The sequence below is a fragment of the Cupressus sempervirens genome, chromosome 1, assembly GCF_028749045.1.
Source record: "Cupressus sempervirens isolate cs-2001-9-10 chromosome 1, ASM2874904v1, whole genome shotgun sequence".
In the NCBI taxonomy this organism is placed as follows: domain Eukaryota; kingdom Viridiplantae; phylum Streptophyta; class Pinopsida; order Cupressales; family Cupressaceae; genus Cupressus; species Cupressus sempervirens.
In genome coordinates, this window is record NC_143118.1 from 151,837,759 (window position 1) to 151,858,296 (window position 20,538).

The following is a 20,538-nucleotide window of genomic DNA, read 5'->3' on the forward strand; positions in this document are numbered from 1 at the left end:
TCTGAGTTTATCACACATTTTGGTGTCTCCATGTAAATACATTCTTTATTCTTTGGCATTATTGTCAAAAAGAGGGAGAAAGTAATATATAGAGGAGAATCAGACACAAAAGGGGAGAAGGTAATAAAGTAATAAAGAAATAATGATAGTGGTGATAATATGAATAAAGACATATAACTCATGTAAAAACCTTGTGTATAATGTATGGGGGAGTTATATGTAAGGTAGCCCATGTATATTCAGCACAGTAGAATCAAGTCAGTTTTGTCAGATCTTGTATATAAATTTTGGCTCATAAGTGTTTTTGTCACTAATGCCAAAGGGGGAGATTGTTGGAATAATGATACATTTGTCATTAGTTACAACACTTATTTGATTCTGAATGCTTACCGAGTTCATCACTTAGTTTACAGTTCATACCGAGCATTCGTTGGTTACCAAGTATGTTTAGTAGTGTTTACTGAGTCAGGAAGGTAAACGAAGGATTTAGTATTTACCGAGTCAGGAAGGTAAACGAAGGATTTAGTATTTACTAAGTCAGGAAGGTAAATGAAGGATTTAGTGTTTACTAAGTTAGGAAGGTAAATGAAGGTTTCAGTGATTACCAAGACAAAAAGGTAAAAGAAGTATTCAGTGCTTACCAAGTGAATCGTCGGAGATAGTTTCTACCGAGTGACACAATGTTTACCAAGTCACCAGTGGTTACCAAGTTCCAAGCTACTTAGAATGATTAGTATGGACCGTACCCTTACTCTTACCGAGTACATGATGATGTAGTGTATTGCAGTGGATGCTGAGTGTCCGAAGGTCACCAAGTGAGTTTGAGGAACCTGAGTTTTCTACTATCTGGCCGACTCAGTAATGTTTTGTCCACTTGTGTTCAGCCGACCTTGTTGCTGTAAATATTGGAATGGTATATATGTAATGTATTGTGCCATTTGCAATAGAGTGAAGTAAGAATGTAATTGAGAAAATTGAAAGAGAATCAGCAACAAAGTATTCAGCAAGGTTATCAAGGAGCAGAAAAGATATATCCATCACATCAAGTGATCAGTACATAAGATCTAATCAACAAACCAGTTGCAAGCAGATCCACTGCTTCATCTTAATAGGTGAATCAGTTTGTAAATCCTTTAATAGGGTAGACTTAAAAGTATTTTGTAAATCTCCTAACAGAGTGCATACTTCATTGTATGTTTGTAAATCCTCTAACAAGGTGGATCTAGCAGTCCTACTTGCTCCTAATAGGGCAGATCACCAGAAGTGATCATTGTAAGCCTTAACTGGCCAACTTTATACTGCAGTATTGAAGTTTCATGGGCATCATCCCCACCCCAATTTTACTTTCAAATTGAAAGGTTTCTGGGTCACCAAATCAGTGTGTTAATCTTTTCATGCGTATAGTAAAGAAGATGAATGCATGGTGAATTTGTTATTATGCAGAATTGGTTTAAATTTTTTAAAGTTTACTGATTCACCCCTCCCCTCTCAATAACCTTGTTAGTCCTGAATATTTCCAACAACAATATGGTGACCTAGAAACTTTCCAAATAGAAAGTAAAACTAAGGTGGGGATGACACCCATAAGCTTTAGTACTATAGTATAAAGTTGGTTTGTTAAGGCTTACAATGATCATTTCTGATGACCTGCCCTATTAGGAGCAATAAGGACTACTAGGTCCACCTTGCTAAAAGATTTACAAACATACAATGAAGCTTGCACTCGGTAAAGAGATTTATAAAAGACTATTAAGTTTACCTTGTGAAAGGATTTAACTATTCCACCTATTAGGATGAACCAGTGGTTGATCTTTGATGTGCAACTATGATTTGCTAAATGAGATACCTTTGACTGTAATGATCATGTTGCTATGATAGATAAATATTTGCTGCTACTTATACTGGTGTAACCTTTTACTTTGCACTTTTTCTCTTCTCTTCTTGTTATATTCTCTTATTTTTCTTATTATATCTTTGTATGTGATACAATAAATTACATATATACCAATCCAATTTACAATTCAACAAAGTCAGCTACAATACAAGTTTACATAAAATACACAAGGTCAGCCCAACTGCAAGAACTCAGGTTCTAAAGAAAAACTCAGTGAGGTTCTAATACTTGGCATCCACTATCAATGCTTGGCATTTTCATGCACTTGATAGACATAGAAGCTTGGTCCATACTATTCACTTCTAAGTAGTTTGAACTTAGTCTGCATTGGTGCAAATAATGCAAAAGTCAACATATAAGTTGAATCACTTGATTCAAACTACATAGCTCGATCAATGCTATCACTATGAGCTTGGTATAAACTAAATCACTTGATTGACACTATGTGGCTTGGTCAACACTAGATTCACATCATTGAAGATACAAAATTAGTAAGCACTGCACAACTTAGTTTTCACTGAGGAACTCGGTAAACACTAAGAAGCTCAGTTTACACTAATAATCACCAACCTAGTAGAAACTAATCAGTGTAAATTGAATACTGTTCCTTGAATGTAGCAGTAACTGTAGATCTTGATAAAGCCTAAATTACTTGGTTAACACTATTAACTATACAATAAACTAGATAGATACTTTTTGTCTAAATAAGTGTGTGTGTGTGTGTGTGTGTGTGTGTGTGTGTGTGTGTGTGTGTCAGTTGTCACTAATAAACAAACTTGATTGTAATGTCAACAATCTCCCCCTTTGGCATTAGTGACAAAAACACTTATCAACCAAAACTAAATTCTCAAAAAGTTCAAAAACAATATTTTTTCTCCATTCCATGTCTTCAACTTGGTAAAGTATTCTATTTTTGAGATTTTTCAAAATTAATTTTGTAAGAGATGTTTATCTGAATATCTGCACATGTATATAATATGATGATGCTCCCCCATACATATATATTCAATATTATGTACATCTTTAAATCTTCTCCCCTTTTTACAATATGCTTTATATGTTATATACATCTATATATTCTCCCCCTTAACATATATCTTCTTCCCCTTTTTGACATAAATACCAAAGTTGTATTCTATATAGTAATACCAAAATGTGACAAGAAATAAGAATGTACTTTTAGAATCAATTCCATTGTCTTGTCCCAATTTTCTTGCAACACCTTGCACATATGCAATGCAATCTAAACTTCTATTGATAATTCTATCATTTGGTCAGAAACAGAGAAGTTTTTATCATGGATGAGGGTTTTAGCATGTGCAATATATTTCTACAATGCATCCATGTTTGGGAGAATCATGCCTTGTATATCTACCATTGTAGCTCTTATCGTAGATTCTTCCCTTAACAATTTTTCCTACATGTCAGTTATAAATCTGATCTTTGTATAGTGAGTAGAACTATAGCTTGGGTCAAGTGACCACTATTGTGCACTTGTCTTCATATCTTCATCAATTTTAAAAATTTATCTTTAATTTCGTTGGTGAAAATGGATGTGTCACATAGTTTACTAAATAAAGAAGTACATTGTTGTAAGAGGTTTCCAATGAGCCTAGAATAGTAGACAAGTCTACTTGATGTATTGTAATCGTTTGTGTTACTAGTTCTAATACTTTATTTTCAAATTTCTTCTTAGCTCTTAGCAACAATTTCTCTTGTACATTCAAATCTTCATTGAATTTCTAGACCACTTCTGCTAATTGAGCCAAAATTGGTTAAGAAGTATCAACCTCAATGTTGAGTGCCTCTACAAGAATGTTCTTTGCATCTTCAAGCACTTGAAATTCTCTATTTCTTTCCTCTTGAAGTCTCTGATACTTAGCTTTCTTTTGTAGTATCTCTCCTACTATATACATTTGATCAGGATTTAGATTAGAGATATCCCAATTCGGGATAACTATATCCTCATCAAAATCAATTTCTTCTTTCTTGTCTTTGCCTTTGCTTAAAACTTGTGTACTTGGTTGAGGCTTGGTTTCAATTGTCTTCATACTTATTATTTGTGTGCTCGGAATAGAAACAATGGTAGAAATAGAAGGACTAATAGTAAATTTAGATATAGCACCCATTGAAGAAATACCTTGATGTTGAGTGACCAAAATTGATGGAGGAGGAAGCATTGACTACTTGCTAGATGAAGTGCTTGTCACTTTTGTCAATGATATACTGAGATGAATAGGTGTAGAGATTGGTCGAGTGCTTGAACTTGCAATGTTTGACACAACTAACTTAGAAGTAGCTTTCTCTAAGCTAGATGTCTTCAATGTTTCACTTGGAGAATGAGGAAGTGAGGCTATCACCACTGCTACAATATTTTTAGGGTTGATCTCCTCAATGTTCTAAATCTCAAGGAGGTTCTCCTCATTAGCTTCCTATTCTTGTTCCTCATCATCTATATTGTCATAATTGGTTACCTCTTCATCATTAATTTCCTCTTCCTTGCCATCTTCCCCATCATCCTTGCCACTAACATTAACAAAAAAATCAATTTTATTATGAAGATTATAGATGTTCTTCCATGTGTTGGTTGCATTCCTTACCACATGTTCAATGCCATTGATCAATATTAGACAAGTGTCAAATCTAAAAGAAAGTTTTTCTTCATTCTTCTTGATGGAATCTTTTACTTTTTTGTTATTTAAGCTTTACATGAGTTGCCTTGGAGTCTACTCATAAATATCTTTTATAGTTTTCTTTGCATGCTCCCATTGTGGCTTAATTTTCTCCATTAGTTCTTTGGGAATATGTCGTGCAAGTTGGTTTGGAGATTATTTCCATTTACCTAGCTTTGACACGATCATATCTTCAACTTGCTGCTTCTCCTCTACAGTTTTGATTTTATACCTCAATGATCTAAAATTTTTATGCCGACCCCTGAATCAGTTTCTTTCAATCTTTTCTGAAAGGTGGGTGGGGGCTTCTTGAAAAGCACATCCTCTGCTTCTTCACCCAACTTTAGTTTCTTTCTGGATTTCCTCGCAGTAAATACTATACTAGATGTCTTTGTAGGTTTGGTTACAATAACCTTACCTTTCTTCTTTACTGACTCTTCTTCTTTTGACTTTTCTTCATCTTCTACATCATCTTCTTATATATCATCTCCTTTTCCTTCTATCAACAAGAGAGTAGAGCTACTTTGTTTCAATTTTTCTATTCTTTTCTTCCCTTTGTTGACTACCTGAGGGAGTTTTATCTCTAATTCAATTATTTCTTTAGCTTCATCATAAGTACCAAAATAAGTATCCTTTGGATAAATAGGTTCATTTAATAATGCTTCAATGATGTGCTTGGTTTCATCAATATTAACCTCATAACCTAAAGGTTTGACCCATACAATTCTTGGTCTGACTGGTTGTACATATGCTTTATCACAATCAATTATTAAACAAATATCATCTTTGTAGTCTTCAACAAGTTTCTTAGGTATCCTAAATCTATGGTTCATCTTATCCTTAAATGCATCAAAATAGTCGTCCATCATATTGACATAGTTTTCTTCCATTTCTGCTATATACTCATTGATTTGATAGAGAATAGGTACCTCTTTCCTCCATATAACTATACCTGTTGGTGGGAAAAAAATTTGCACAAAGAAAAATAGACAAGTTAAGAGTGAACTAAACTTATGAGGGTTATTCTTTGAAGTTTTGATAGTTTCCATATCATTGTTGAACTGATTCAACATCAACTCAACAAGGTCAAATGACATGTTATTCTTGACCACTTTGAACACGAGATGCACAACTTCACATGATACACTGTTTAGATGAATAGAGCTATAAATATTATGTGTAATCACATGTATTTTGAACTTCAGCTCCATACTAGTAACATAACTAATCTTCATACCCCTTCCATCTTATTCGGCAAGGGTTTTCTTCTGTAGCTCCACCTAACTTAGGGTTTTGGTGGTTTTAGCCTTTGCCAACATTGGAAGTCCTGTGATATGATGGATAATTTTCATTGTTGTGGGAATAGGCTGCTCTAAGCATAACTGTCCATTATGCACATGAATGAGGATAAATCTTAGCCACTTTATATGAAAATCTTGGGGCATGTGTGGAATGTGGGTCAAACCCTTCACTTCTAGGTGTTGACGCTCTGATTTTAACATGTCATTCACATACAATTTTTGCAATGACTCATAAATTTCTAAGGTTCCTATATCTTGGATAGAACATAAAAAATGTGAGCAAACATTATTAATCAATAGTACCTTAGCTGGGATTTGAGATTGTGCTCTAGTTGGATCTAGGGTTTTCGCAATAGTTGGACTAAGCTTGAAATCAGGTGCCTTCCATTCAATGCCTCAAACCAAAATTTTTGACCCTATCTTTGTCTTGTTGCTAGAGGATGCCATGACTTGGTAGGGTTTCTAAAAACATGAAAACTTTGACAATATTTTGCATAGATCATTCGGATGTGCTGAAATCGCTTTGCACAAATAGCTCTTGAAAATTCACTATGACAAATGAATTCGATTTCACCCTTGTTATCAAAATTTTCCTTTCAATCACCATAAATGCCTTGTGCAATCATTTTCTCAATGACAGAATATCTTTCACTCAGCTTGAATTAAATGCTTGGTAGGAATATTCATGACTCGAGGTTCGCATAAAACTTAGTTTCTCCTGACATTGCTTGGCAGGGTCTGCAACCTGACCTCGCTTAGTACGGACTAGCATTTTCTGTGATACTCGATGATCCCTTTGAATCTTGAATGATGATATGGATATTTCCATTCTATTGACTGGAACTAATGTAAGATGTTTGCTTCAAAATCCTAGTTCTAATTCTCTTTGTGGGAGATCAAGTTGAGATGCTCGAGTTACCCAATTCTTGAGTGACATGTTCTTCATTGCCTAGACTTGCATTCTCAAAAGATTTTAGAATCCATTGCTGTCTCATCTACTTTCTAATGTTATCATGTTTTACGTTCTTTTCATCTTTAATTCTTCTAGTATTCATATAGTTCTTGGCAAGGTGTTCAAGTTTTGTACAAATAAAACATCTTCTAGTAGTGTCTCTTGTCCTCATGTGATGTTTTACACAATTCATTCCAATGTGTCCAAATTCTCCACAGTAATGACATCTACACCAAGTGTTGTAGTCCCAACAAAATATAACTTTTACAATCTATTCTATTGGATTCAATATCTTAGTTTTGTATTCAGAAGATTTGTGCCCATGCTTCTTGCATTTCTAACATTTGCCCTCAAATTTAGGTTTTTCTTTGCATTCATTAGCTCTATAACCATGCTGATTACAATTTTAGTATTTTTCATTGAATTTAGCTTTTCCATTGCTCCAATACTTGTTTTATGTATGACCTATCTTACCAAAGTGATTGCAAGTAGGTCTTTGATTCTTTTGAGCTCCTTGCTTGGATGATTCACCTTATTTTGTATATCCAATTCCTACTTTTCCTTTTTGTCTATATTGGATTTTCTCATTTAGTTGATCCATGTCGACCTGAGATTTCATTATCCTTTTATTAGTTTTCTTTTTAGTGTTTAGGTCATTTTGGAATCTTTCATTCTTTGATCTTGGATTCATGATTTCTTCATTTACATTAGTAAGATAATAAATGAAGTTTCCCTACTCAAGGATTAGATGCTAAATTTCATTACTATTTCCTTCTATCTCTTCTTTTGTCTTCTTTATCTCTTTAATGACTTCACACAATCTTACTGACTATATTTCTTGCTCTCTTTTCAGCTTTCTTACTTCTTCTTGAAATGTACCATTCTTTTCTAGTAGTTCTTTGATTGCATCATTAGCTTCATCTGAATTACTTTCTGAATGAATGTCTTCAATTATTTCTTTAATGTAGAGTTGGCCATTCATTTGTAATGCAATATCTTTTTTTCTTTTCAAGGATTGAGAGAGTTACTCCTTTGCCTTCTTGAGTTTCCCATTAGCTAGTTACAAATCTAGCTTTTCATTGTCAATATCCTTATCAAGTCTAAATACCTCCATAGCCTTTGATCTATTATCAAGATGTTAAATTTTTTTCTAAGAAACACAAAACTCTAATACCAATTGTTGGAAATATATGATAGGATAAGTTACTGAGAGGGGAGGAGTGAATCAGTAGCTAATAAAACTTAATCTTTATTTACCAATTATTCCTTCATGTGTATTCTAATCTAATTGCATGCATGAAAAAATAGAAGCATTAAAACATTCATAACACTTCAACACACAATATGGTGACCATAAAACCTTTCAAATAGAAAGTAAAACTAGAATTGGTATGATAACCACAAACTTTAGTACTACAGTTTAAAGTTGGCCTATTAAGTCTTTCAATGATCACTTCTAATGATCTGTCCTGTTAGGAGCAATAAGGACTGCTAGGTCCACCTTGCAAAATGATTTACAAACATAAAATGAAGTATGCACTTAGTAAAGAGATTTACAAAAGACTGTTAAGTCTACCTTGTGAAAGGATTTAATTATTCCACCTGTTAGGATGAACTAGTGGCTAAACTCTGATCTATAATTATGATTTTCTGAATGAGACACCTTTGAGTGTAATGATCACCTTGTTGTGATAGATAAATCTTTGCTATTGCTTATACTAGTGTAGCCTTTTACTTCACACTTCTTCTCTTTTCTAATTGTTACATTCTCTTATTTTTTTATATTATATCTTAGATGCGATACAATACATTACATATATACCAATCCAATTTACAATTCAAAAAAGTTGGCTACAATACAAGTTTACACAAAATACAAAAAGTGAAGCCAACGTTAGGAACTCAGGTTCTAAAGAAAAACTTGATGGGGTTCTAATACTTGACATCCACTGTTAATGGTCGACATCATTATGTACTTGGTAGATGATGTAGAAGCCCAGTCCATATTGATCACTTCCAAGTAGTTTGAACTCAGTTTGCACTAGTGACTCAATGAATACAACAAAACTTGGCATACAAATTGAATCACTTGATTCACACTACATAGCTCAATCCCTGCTATCACTATGAGCTTAGTATAAACTAGATCATTTAATTGACACTACATGAGTTTTTCAACACTAGATTTACATCACTAAAGATATAAACTCAATATGTACTACACAACTTGATTCGCACTAAGGAACTCAGTAAACACTAAGAAGCTCAATTTACACTGATAATCACCAATATGGTAGAAACTACTCGATGCAAACTGAATACTTTTCCTTGAAATTGGTAGAAATTGTAGAACTCGTCAAAGCCTGAATCACTTAGTTAACACAGTTAAGTGTATACTAAGCTTGATAGATACTATCTGCCTAAGTAAGTGTATGTGTGTCACTAATAAACAAACTTCATTGCAATGTCAACAATTTTCACCTTATTTTTCAATTGGAAATTTCTTTGTTCTAAAACATATGTCTTCTTGACCTCCTCCTCATATTATTTCCTTGTATCCACTTATCTTTAATAAGATTTGTATAGTTGTTCCTATAACACATCAATTTTATTCATACCCAGCAATGATGCTAAAGTCACTAGTCCATAAAGTTGATCATTGGATATAGAATGAACATTCTAGAAAATTACATTTCCACTAGGGGTTGAATCTCTAATTTACATGAGGGTTGGCTTTTCATTTTTGGGAGCTAAGATCCATATTGCCACAGTCTATGCATCACTATTGTAACTAGACCCACTCAATTCTCCATGCTAATTTACATCCTCAAAAGGGATTGTCCTTTCCTATCTTCTCATTTGGTCAAACAAAAATTAGAAGCTGATTTCCCATCCTAGAAATATTATCATGCCACTTCTTTTTATCATCTCTCTTGCCTCTTCTATAGTTAAGGTTTCACTTTCAGAATCATACTCCTATAACCTCTTGGGCATCTTTGCTACTTTTTCATTGGAGTCACCTGGCTTTATTTGCAATGACAATTAATTTTGCTTTAGTTTTAAAAAGATTCCCTTAAAATCTTCTAGTTTTATGAAATTTTCATCTTTCATAAATTCTTTAGCTCGTATGATCCTCTCATCTAGCATCATAGCCTCAAGCTCCATTTCTTTGGCCTCTTCTCATCCTCAGTGGCTTGTGCCATAAAAATATTTGCCTTGTATCATTAAAGTACTCACTACCCCTTGGCATAACCTATAAGGATTTCTCCCTTTCCTTTTAAGGAATCTTAATTATTTTTTATTTCTTCTTTCCTTTTTGAGCCCATGTTGAGCTTTCAGGTTGCTCCTCATTATCATCTACTTCTATTAAAACATTAGGTTTAGGAGATTCGAGATCCATTCTATTCTTTATTTCTTCAAGAACTTGGGCTATAATTTCATCAATATAATTAATAATAAATGAGGATCATTTGGAACCCAATGAAGAACATGAGATAGTTTAGCTAAAAGGGAATAAAATCCCTCATGGTTTGGTTTCTCTTGAGAATATGTTCTCATAGAAGAATGAAGGTCTTATATCAAAGAAAGATTTTGATCCCAGAATAAACAAGGAATATGATAAGATTAATGTTGGAAGTGATGATGACCCAAAATGGATCCCTATTGGAAGCACATGTTCCTCAGAGGAAAGAGATAAACTAAAATAATTATTGACAAACTTTAAGGATGTTTTCACATGGATATATGATGATTTAAAAAAAATTAGAAATGGGAAATATCGACACTAAATTCTATTGAAGCAGGATGCTTCCCCTTATAGATAGAAATTGAGAAACTACAACCCTAAAGTGTCTGAAGCCATTCTGAGAGAAGTTGAGAAGATGTTGAAGGCCTGAATTATTTATCCCATTCACCACTCTACTTGGGTAGCTAACATAGTACCAGTGCAGAAGAAGAATGGAGAAATTAGGATCTGTGTGGATTTTTACAATCTAAACCAAGATAGTCTTAAAGATAATTACACCCTCCCCATGATGGAAGATTTGGTTCAAGTAGTGGGTGGCACTGAGATGATGTCCATGCTAGATGGTTTTTTAGGTTCTATCCAGATTAGTGTAGTTGAGTAAGATCAACAAAAAACTACTTTCATAACCCCCTAAGGCACTTTCACCTATAATAGAGTGCCTTTTGGTCTCATTAATGCTGGTGCCACCTTTTAACAGGCCATAAATTCTTCTTTCAAAGATCTGAGGGACAAAATGATTGTAATTTACCTTGATGATTTGATTATTATTTTTCTAAAAAGAGGAAAAATCACTTGAAGTATTTATGTATTGTGCTTCAGAGGTGCAAAGAACATGATATTTCCTTAAATCCTAAAAAATCAATTTTCTTTGTTGAAGAGGGAAAATTGTTAGGGCATATTGTGTTGAAAAGAGGGGTCTGAATAGACCTTGAATGAATAAAGGCTATTCAATAGTTGAGTCTTCCAATGAATAGGAGTGATGTGAATTCTTTTTTCAAATAAGTTAATTTCCTTTGAGCCTTTGTACAATTTTTTTATGAAATTACCAAAGACATAGTAAAAATGATGAGCGAGAGGGAAATGTTCAAATGGAATGGAGATGGGAAGAAAGAATTTGAGGAAACTAAGAGATCCATTGCACTTGTTCTTGCATTAGCGAATCTATATTTTATGAAAAGCTTCACTATTTATTGCTATGCTTTTGATCACACCATGTTAGGCATCCTTATGCAAAAGAATGATTAGGGTAGAGAGTCACATATTGTATTTATGAGTGTTCCCTTGAAAAAGAATGAATTAAAATACCCACTCATTGAAAATAAATATTTTTCCATGGTGAAAGTAGTGAAATAATTCAAATACTATATATTACATTCACACTCTATTGTTATTGAAACTGGTATGAAGAGTATTTTGACTCAACAAGATGTGGGGTTGAATAAAAGAGCTAAGTGGGTGGCCAAGTTGTAATAATATGATATTGATACAAAACCAACAAATTTGGTAAGGGGGGAAGGTTTATGTAAGTTGATTGTTGAAAGCACTGTCATCCCGCCAGAAGAGGAAGAACAACCACAAGTATTATTGGTGGGTGTTAGTGATTCATGGTTTTCCTAGGTGGCTTATTATTTGACTTATGGAGATTTCCCATAAGGTATGACACCAAAGGAGAAAAGAGATTTAAAACTGAAGGCTACAAAGTATGTACTAGCTCAAGGTATTTTGTATAAGAGATATTTAGATGAAACATAACTACGATGTGTAGATACAATTAAGTAGAAGAAATTGCTTAAAACTTTTCATGATGAGGTATGTGGAGGTCATTTCTCTTCTTCTTTCATTGCTCATAAAATACTTAGAAATTGTTTCTATTGGCTTGGGATGTTTCAAAATGCGTAAATATATGTTAAAGATTGTGAAAATTGTAATCTGTTCATGTGTAAACCTTAGCTAGCCACATTTCACCTTAGACTAGTGATTGTTGATGAACCTTTTAAGTAGTGTGGAATTGATTTTATTGGAGCTATAAATATGACTTCAAGTGTAGGACACATGTATATTTTGACAATAACCAATTATTTCACCAAGTGTGTTGAAGCCATTCCAACCAAAAAATCAAAATACTCAAGTTACTTGTGAGTTCCTTATGATTAATATCCTACTGAGATTTGGTGCACCTCTAAAAATTGTTATTGATAATGCCACATATTTCTCTTCTAGAGAAATGAATATGTTTTTCTATGAGCATGGGATCACTCTAGCAGATGCTTTAGAATATTTTCCCTAAGGCAATGACCAAGTTGAGTCGAGTAATAAAAACTTAGTTTGAATCATAAAAAAATTAGTAAGTGATAATGATAAGGATTGGCATAAGAAATTGTATGAGGCACTTTGGGTAGGCAAGATCTCTCCTAAGAGGGCAATAGGTATGTCTCCATTTGAGCTAGTTTACAGGATTGATGGACAAGTTTCCTCACCCTTGAACCTTGCAAATTCTAAATTACAAAAAATAATAGAAGATTTTTTTTTGAAACATCTTTTGAAAAAAGGATTATGTACCTAAAAAAAATTGAAGAGAAAAGGAAAAAAATTATAGAAAGAATAACAAAACATCAGATGAGAGAAGAAATTTTTTGAGAGGAATATGAGGCCTAGAAAGTTCATGCTGGGTGATCAAGTTCTCTTGTGGGATAAGAGAAATGAGAAGAAAGGATGTCACATTAAGTTTGAGTCCTTATGGAAAGGTCCTTTCAGAGTACATGAAGTAGTTGGACCTAATGCTATAAAATTGTCTTATCTAGATGGTGAAATCTTGCCATATAGATATCATGGGTAGGATTTGAAATTGTTTAAGTTTTGAAAGTTTTTCCATTTCTCTATACATATTTAGGTTAGGTTCCCATTTTTGGGTTCTTTATTTTTCTTTTTCTTTTTGTTTACTCTCTTTAGGTTTGTCTACCTGATTTTCTTAGTTCTCTAGTTTTCTGTTGAAAACCAATCCCCAAGAAAAGCCAATGTTAGTTTGAGATTTTTCAGAGTCACCATTTCTTTTGATTCACTCCTACTTTAATTGTTTATTTTTGAACCATTAGTTCTGCCTCTTGTCGGTATTTTAAATTGATATGCAATAAAAAAATTTTAGTAGCTCATTTATAGACCTTATCCTAAGAGCACTTTTCTCTCTTTGCTTATTGTTGAGCAAGTTTAACACATGAAACTTCGATGCCAAGTATATCGATGTTATCAAGACAAGAAGTTCAAAGTTTCTTTAAGTAATGTTGAACTAATTTGTACCACTCTCCAATGGTATAAAGGAGTCCTGAACCTCTTTGTACCCCTTCTAACCAATTCAGTAGTTTGATAGTTCCTTAAGTTAAACTTATTTGTGATTCTCACACAACACTTCTTGGTGGGTCCCAATTGGATGTGATGCAAAGTCAAGGAGAAGTTGTGCTACAAGTAGACACCATTCTGGAACTGACACACTTGTGTGAAATGTAATCATTTATGGAAAGGTGATATATGGCTAATATTTTGAGAAGGGCTCATCATTAATAACTATGCCAAGATATTGATTTGTGTATTGAAAGAAAGATTTGGCACATGGGAGATCAAATATCTTTTGGGTTCCTTTCTTGGTAATCAATGCCAGATGTAATAGTCCCATCTCCTCTTTTTCATGGCATGTAAGGATTTATTATGCCCATTTCATAATTAATTCCTTGTACTTGTCTAAAAGTTTATATGAAGTAAATCATTCCCTGTAAAAAGATGCATAAGTTTCATCCGGTAATTTAAATGCTAGTTGTAGTAATGAGGAAATTGAACCAACTTTCATAGTTTCCATAGTTGTTGTTCATGAAGTAACTTTCATATTTTCCATTCCTTCATTTCATCTTTTGGTAAGCAAGGTAGTGGCTTCTTCTTTTATTTTTTCTAAAAAGTAGTTTTTGAGTCATGAGGTCCACTCTGCATATGTTTGGAAATATTCACAGTCTATATAGCAAGTCAGTCATCATATCAGATACCAACCTCCTAGGGGATAATTTAGAAGGAATAACAAAGAGGCTGTGTGAAAGACTTTTAGAACCCTTTTCCACCAAAGTCTTGGATTGCAATTTCCTTATGGTCTCTACTTTTCCAACTGCTTATCATTGTTTGGAATTGATCTAAGAATGTATCCAAATGTACGATGTGCCTAACAATACTAATGTGAAAAGGGATCAAAGTTTTTTGTTAAGTATTATCAAAGAACCCATATCTAATTCTTTTCCATCTTGAAGAATAAGAGTTCACATATATGACCCCTACATTATCCTTAGTGAAGTTTTCAGCAACTCTAGATGTCTATAAGAATTCCATTGCAAGAAGCCAGACTATGTCATTTTACAAAGGTGATTCTAGGTTACCTAAAACCCTTAAGAAGGATTATATGTCCCTGTGAGTTCATGTGTAATGTCCCATTGGGGAACATTATTCATTTGACTTCTATTCATAAGAGTTTTATAATATTTTTATCTCATGCTCCCCCTTCAATGTTATTAATCCCTCTTATATATACATATTAATGGTAAGAGCCACACCTTTTCATATTATATTAATAATATATTTATATTAATAGGCTTAGTTAATATATTATATTAACAATCATATTATAATATATTAATATCTCAACTATACATTATAGTACATTATTAATATAGTATTATTACATTGAAATATATCTTAAGCATCATTATATTAGATTATTAATATTTCATTAATTATATTATAATACATTATACATAGTATGATATTATTATATGATTATAATATAATATTATATTTATAAATCTAACATGATTTATAAAATATTATATGATTATAATAGTATTACTAAATATTATTTTAATATAATATCATTATTTTAATTATTAATATTACTTTATATATAATACCTATTTGAATTATATGTCAAAACGAGGACATCATAGTCCTCCCCTCTCAAAATTTGCTTGCCCTCAAGAAAAAACATTCATACACAAGCTCTTTCATAGACAAGAAACATATTTTCATATAAAGGCCTAGAAGATTCTATAAAACATAAATCTCTAATGAATGAAAACATGGATCAGACATGATGCAGATAGATGAAGACATGAAACAAACATGATGCAAACACATCATACATTATTTTGCACAATGAAGTAGAGCAAAGGGAATGATTTATAAAATATACTTTCCCAGTACACCTTTTGATTGTGGATCCTACACACGCAAATAGTTATTAGCATGTACATGTATATAATAGCTTCAAAGAAAAGTTTAGTCATGATAAATTAGTTCTAAACCAACTTCCTATCAAGCCCAAGAGTGAAACTTTGGCCCTCTTGGCCTTGATGGTAGCCTTTGACATCCATCAAGGTGGTCTACTTGGCAGATTCTTAACTGAATTAAGTTGACATGATGTCAAATCTTAACTTAACCAAATCTAAGCCTAGGAGCGAAACTTTGGTCCTCCTGGCCTTGATGACAACCATTGACATCCATCAAGGTGTTCTACTTAGATGGTAATCTTATTCTTCCTACCTAAGCCCAAGAGCAGAACTTTGGCCCTCTTGGCCTTGATGGCAGCCTGTGACATCCATCAAGGTGGTCTACTTAGGAGGTAATCTTATTCTTCTTAAATATCCTACCTAAGCCCAAGAGTGGAACTTTGGCCCTCTTGGCCTTGATGGCAGCCTTTGACATCCATCAAGGTGGTCTACATAGGAGCTAATTTAATTTACTAGTTTATAATCTTCAATATTAATATATCAAAAAATGTTTAAACATCATATTCTTATAATGTCAAATTATATCCAAAATAAATATAAAATAGTTTGTATTTACATTCAAGTTGATAATAAAATAACATTTTCAATTCTATGTTAGAATGGAAATATCCTATAATATATATATTTTAATAATACCTTCTATAAGAAAAGTTTTCTTTCTTATTTAATAAAACATATTACTTTTAAAAATTACATACCTCACATAATGGACTTCTTATAACTTTCCAGATTTAAAGTTGCATGTGGTTATAGTCTTCTATTTTGATGTTTACCTTGGTCAACATACCTTCCACAACAAATATGACAATCTTCTTTTGCCTACAAATATGCACTTAATATATACCTCCTCCTGTGTGTATGAACCTTGCCTCAATGGTGATGTGTCCATTCCATCTTCTTTGAATTGGTTTGCTAAATCTACTTACAAATCAGTTTAACCAATTCCTCGATTATGGAAGCAATGATCCATATTTTCTTTGACAAAGCTATCATTTAATTTTATCTATCACAAGGTCTACCAATCAGTTGTTAACAATGCTTGGTCCAAAAACTCAAATTCTGTTTCTTCTATGGTGTTCCTATTGTAATGCCTTTCTTGTTCAACCTTATCACTCTTTACTATGTATGCATTCCTAATATGATCAATACACAATTTTCTATATATTGCCTTGAATAGTCCCAATGAACTTAATTGATGCAAATTTTCTATCGAAAAACAACAAGTCTAATTTCTAGTAGGATATCTAATTCCATGGCATTTAGATGGAAACACCATAAAGAAAGTGCTGCACAAAGTCCCCACAATGATGGGAAGGATCTTGATAAATTCCCTTGGAATTGTCTCTGCCAAGGGATAATAACAATTCACAACATTGGAGTCTATCATTGCCACAAAATAAAACACAAAAAATGATAACATAGCATGAACAAAGTCAATAAATTTGAGCTTGTAGGAGGACAAATCCACATCTTTACTAGTTGACTAAGCAAAAGTCCAAAAGCCGGTCTTGGTGGCAAAGCCATAGTAGATCTTCCCATCCTCTGACTGATAGCTATCGGTGAAAGAATCGATAAAGCAAGAAAGCCCACATATACCCAACAAAAAGATGGTCAGATACTTGTTCACAATGAGATAGTGACCTCCATTTGTTAATATTGGAGATAATATTTGAAACACCAATACAGTTGTGGTTGGAAGCAATTTTACAAGATCTATCATGCTTTGAAATACTTTGTCCATCAGCTTTACCGAGCTATTTTTCTTCTACCCTAGAAGTTTTGGTAACTATTCCATTCAAGGAAATTTTAAAGTTTCCTGATTAGGGTTAAGGTTTGGCGAGGAATAGCAAAGAGAATATTGAAGTTTTCTGATTCTTATGAAACATCACAAGCTGGCAGGATGCACAACTTTGATACCACTTGTAATGTCCCATTTGGGAACATTATTCATTTGACTTCTATTTGTAAGAATTTTATAATATTTTTATCTCATGCTCCCTCTTCAATGTTATTATTCCTCATATATATACATATTAATTGTAAGAGCCACGCCTTTTCATATTATATTAATAATATATTTATATTAATAAGCTTAGTTAATATATTATATTAACAATTATATTATAATATATATTAATATATCAACTATACATTATAGTACATTATTAATATAGTATTATTACATTGAAATATATCTGAAGCATCATTATATTAGATTATTAATATTTCATTAATTACATTATAATACGTTATTCATAGTATGATATTATTATATGATTATAATAGTAGTAATAAATATTATTTTAATATAATATTATTATAATATAATATCATTATTTTAATATAATATTATTATAATATAATATCATTATTTTAATTATTAATATTAATTTATATATAATACCTATTTGAATTATATGTCAAAACAGGGACATCGCACATGACATATTCGTTTTTCTACATAGGATATCTGGTTCTCTGGATGTGAGTCTTTTTGAAGATTGGATGTATTTCTATATTCAGATAGTGTTGGAAGGGTCACAATTTTTGGACTAGGCTGAGTCAATTGCTAGCTCTTTGAGAAATCATCTCAAAATTACCTTGAATTTAAAGAAATATTTTTACATGTCCTCATATTTGATGTACATGTTAACTTGTACCCAATATTTGTAGCATTTACCACATGAAACATAGACCAAAGGTATTACTGTGTACAATTATTGCCCTGTGTTGTGTAGAGACAAAGCCATGGAATATTTTAGGAAGGTACATGATATTTTCTCTAGGAAGCTATGTTTTGAAATAAAGGGTCCTCCTCATCGTAGATTCTCTCATAAATCTCAAAAGCTAGTCCAATCCTAAAGAAGCATATAAATTCAATATCCTAAGTTTACTTATTTAAGGATAGGTGGCTTTGATGATGAACCCATGTGACTCCCTATATATGCTTTTGATTGTTTTATCTTAGTAGAAGTGTCTTAGAAACTAGTTGTTGTCATAAATAAGTTTTCCACTAAAGAAGCCTCAAACATTATCCTCTTGCTCAAATTATGCAAGTTAACCTATAGAAGTGTGGAAGATTCCATATGTATAAGTTTAGACTTAGTTAACTTTTTTTTTGGCTTTTACCATGCTAGGTGTGATTTTAATGGTAAGTGAATTTTTCATAGCTTGTTTAGAACCCATGTAATGTTTTTACTTGCACATAATGTTGAGGACTCTTGGGAAGATTGCATAGATGAATTGGAAGTTTGGGAAGGAGAGTCCTCTAGATTTACCATCCCACAAATTAGGCTGTATCAACTAAATATGGATGAGGACATCTCAGGTGTTGAAGAATATAAGTTAGATCTCACTGACACTCAAGTAGCTGAGGCCCTAGTTTCCAAACACATTGTCATAAACTAGGATTTTGAAAAGGAAAACAATATCCTTGAAAGGGAAAAAACTATCTTCAAAAGGAAAAATTCTTGGCTAAAGATGACAGAGAGAAAGAATTTTTTAAAATGTTCTAATTCTACCCTTAAATTTTTAGGTAGAAGGAGATCTTCAAGAGCTAGTAATGCGAAGGTTACTGATACTTCCTTGGTATGCAAAACCAATTCTAAGAGAAAATCCAAAATATCAACAATAATAGGATCTAATGAAGCTATTTAGGTCGATAGTGAACTTGACAAAGAATAGGTTGGTGAGATCATTGATAATTGCTAATGATTTTAGATGACAATGGGTACATTCCCTTAGAGGATTGAAGTTATGAATACCCCAACTAAGAGCAATGAACCTTAGAAAGCTGCCACTTCCAACCCCATTTAGTTAGTCACTTCCATGAACAAAAATTGAAGTTTCGTATGTATATTATTTTCTAATGGATGATATCATGAGAAAGTACACTAGCAGGACTTCAAAGCCTAAGAGAATGGAGAGTGCAACCAGGATAGTGTACGACAATGCAATAGGTAAAAGTATAGTTGAAGTAGCCACATATAACCATAAGGAAGTTACTAATGAACTTGATCTAAGTAACTTTGAAGTTACCCGCACAAACATAGGAGTGATTAATCATGAGACTAAATAACATTGGGTGGCAGCATCAACTAAACATATTGTTTTGCAATCTCAAAAGGATGGAATTGAGAAGAAAAAGATAAAAGAAAAGATAGGTGCAATGGCTGATTATATAAGTTCAATGAAAGGATAGATTTCAATATCTTATGATCAGTCATGACCTACATTTGATCCTAGTGCACCTGAGAATCAACAATTGATGGATGATTTGAAAAAGGAAAAATCCATGACCTTCATTCTCTATAACTAGATCAATCAATTGGTAAACCTAGTTGCTAAGTTTATGTGATATTTATATAAAATATTCACTCTCGCTAAGGTTGTGCTTAACAAATCTTTCCTTCAAGTGATGATCTAGAGAGCAGAGGATGGACGATTTTTGGCCATGGTCACTTAGTTAGTAGAGGTAGAGGATCACGGTTCAAACAAGTTCCTAGAAGATAATGATTTGCAACATGTTAATGTGGGGTTGATTCACATGGTGTGGAAAGATATAGCTTAGAGAGATTCAAATTATAGTCAAGCCATTTCTGGCATGTAATTCTTTGAGAAAGGGTCCAAAGTTTCCTTGGAGAGCATGGACAAAGAAGTTTAGACAATCAGTTTAGCTCATTTTTCTCCATTTGAGGAAGGTGGCCCTAATATTGAGACATTGATTAAATAGTATGAAGGACATCTATACTTAATTAAACATAGTGCGTAGCTTACCACCTTTGATCTTACCAAGGTAGCCAAAGTTGAAGCAATGATAGGCATTTGTAATCGAAAACTTCCTGAATACCTTGACATTGTCACTAAGATGAAATAGGA

The 20,538-nt window shown here is 32.8% G+C and overlaps 1 pseudogene; it reads right to left on the reverse strand.

Moving 5' to 3' along the window:
* Nucleotides 1-16,885: 16,885 nt before the first annotated feature.
* Nucleotides 16,886-17,455, reverse strand: LOC149576616 (protein DMP6 pseudogene; annotated as a pseudogene).
* Nucleotides 17,456-20,538: the final 3,083 nt, after the last annotated feature.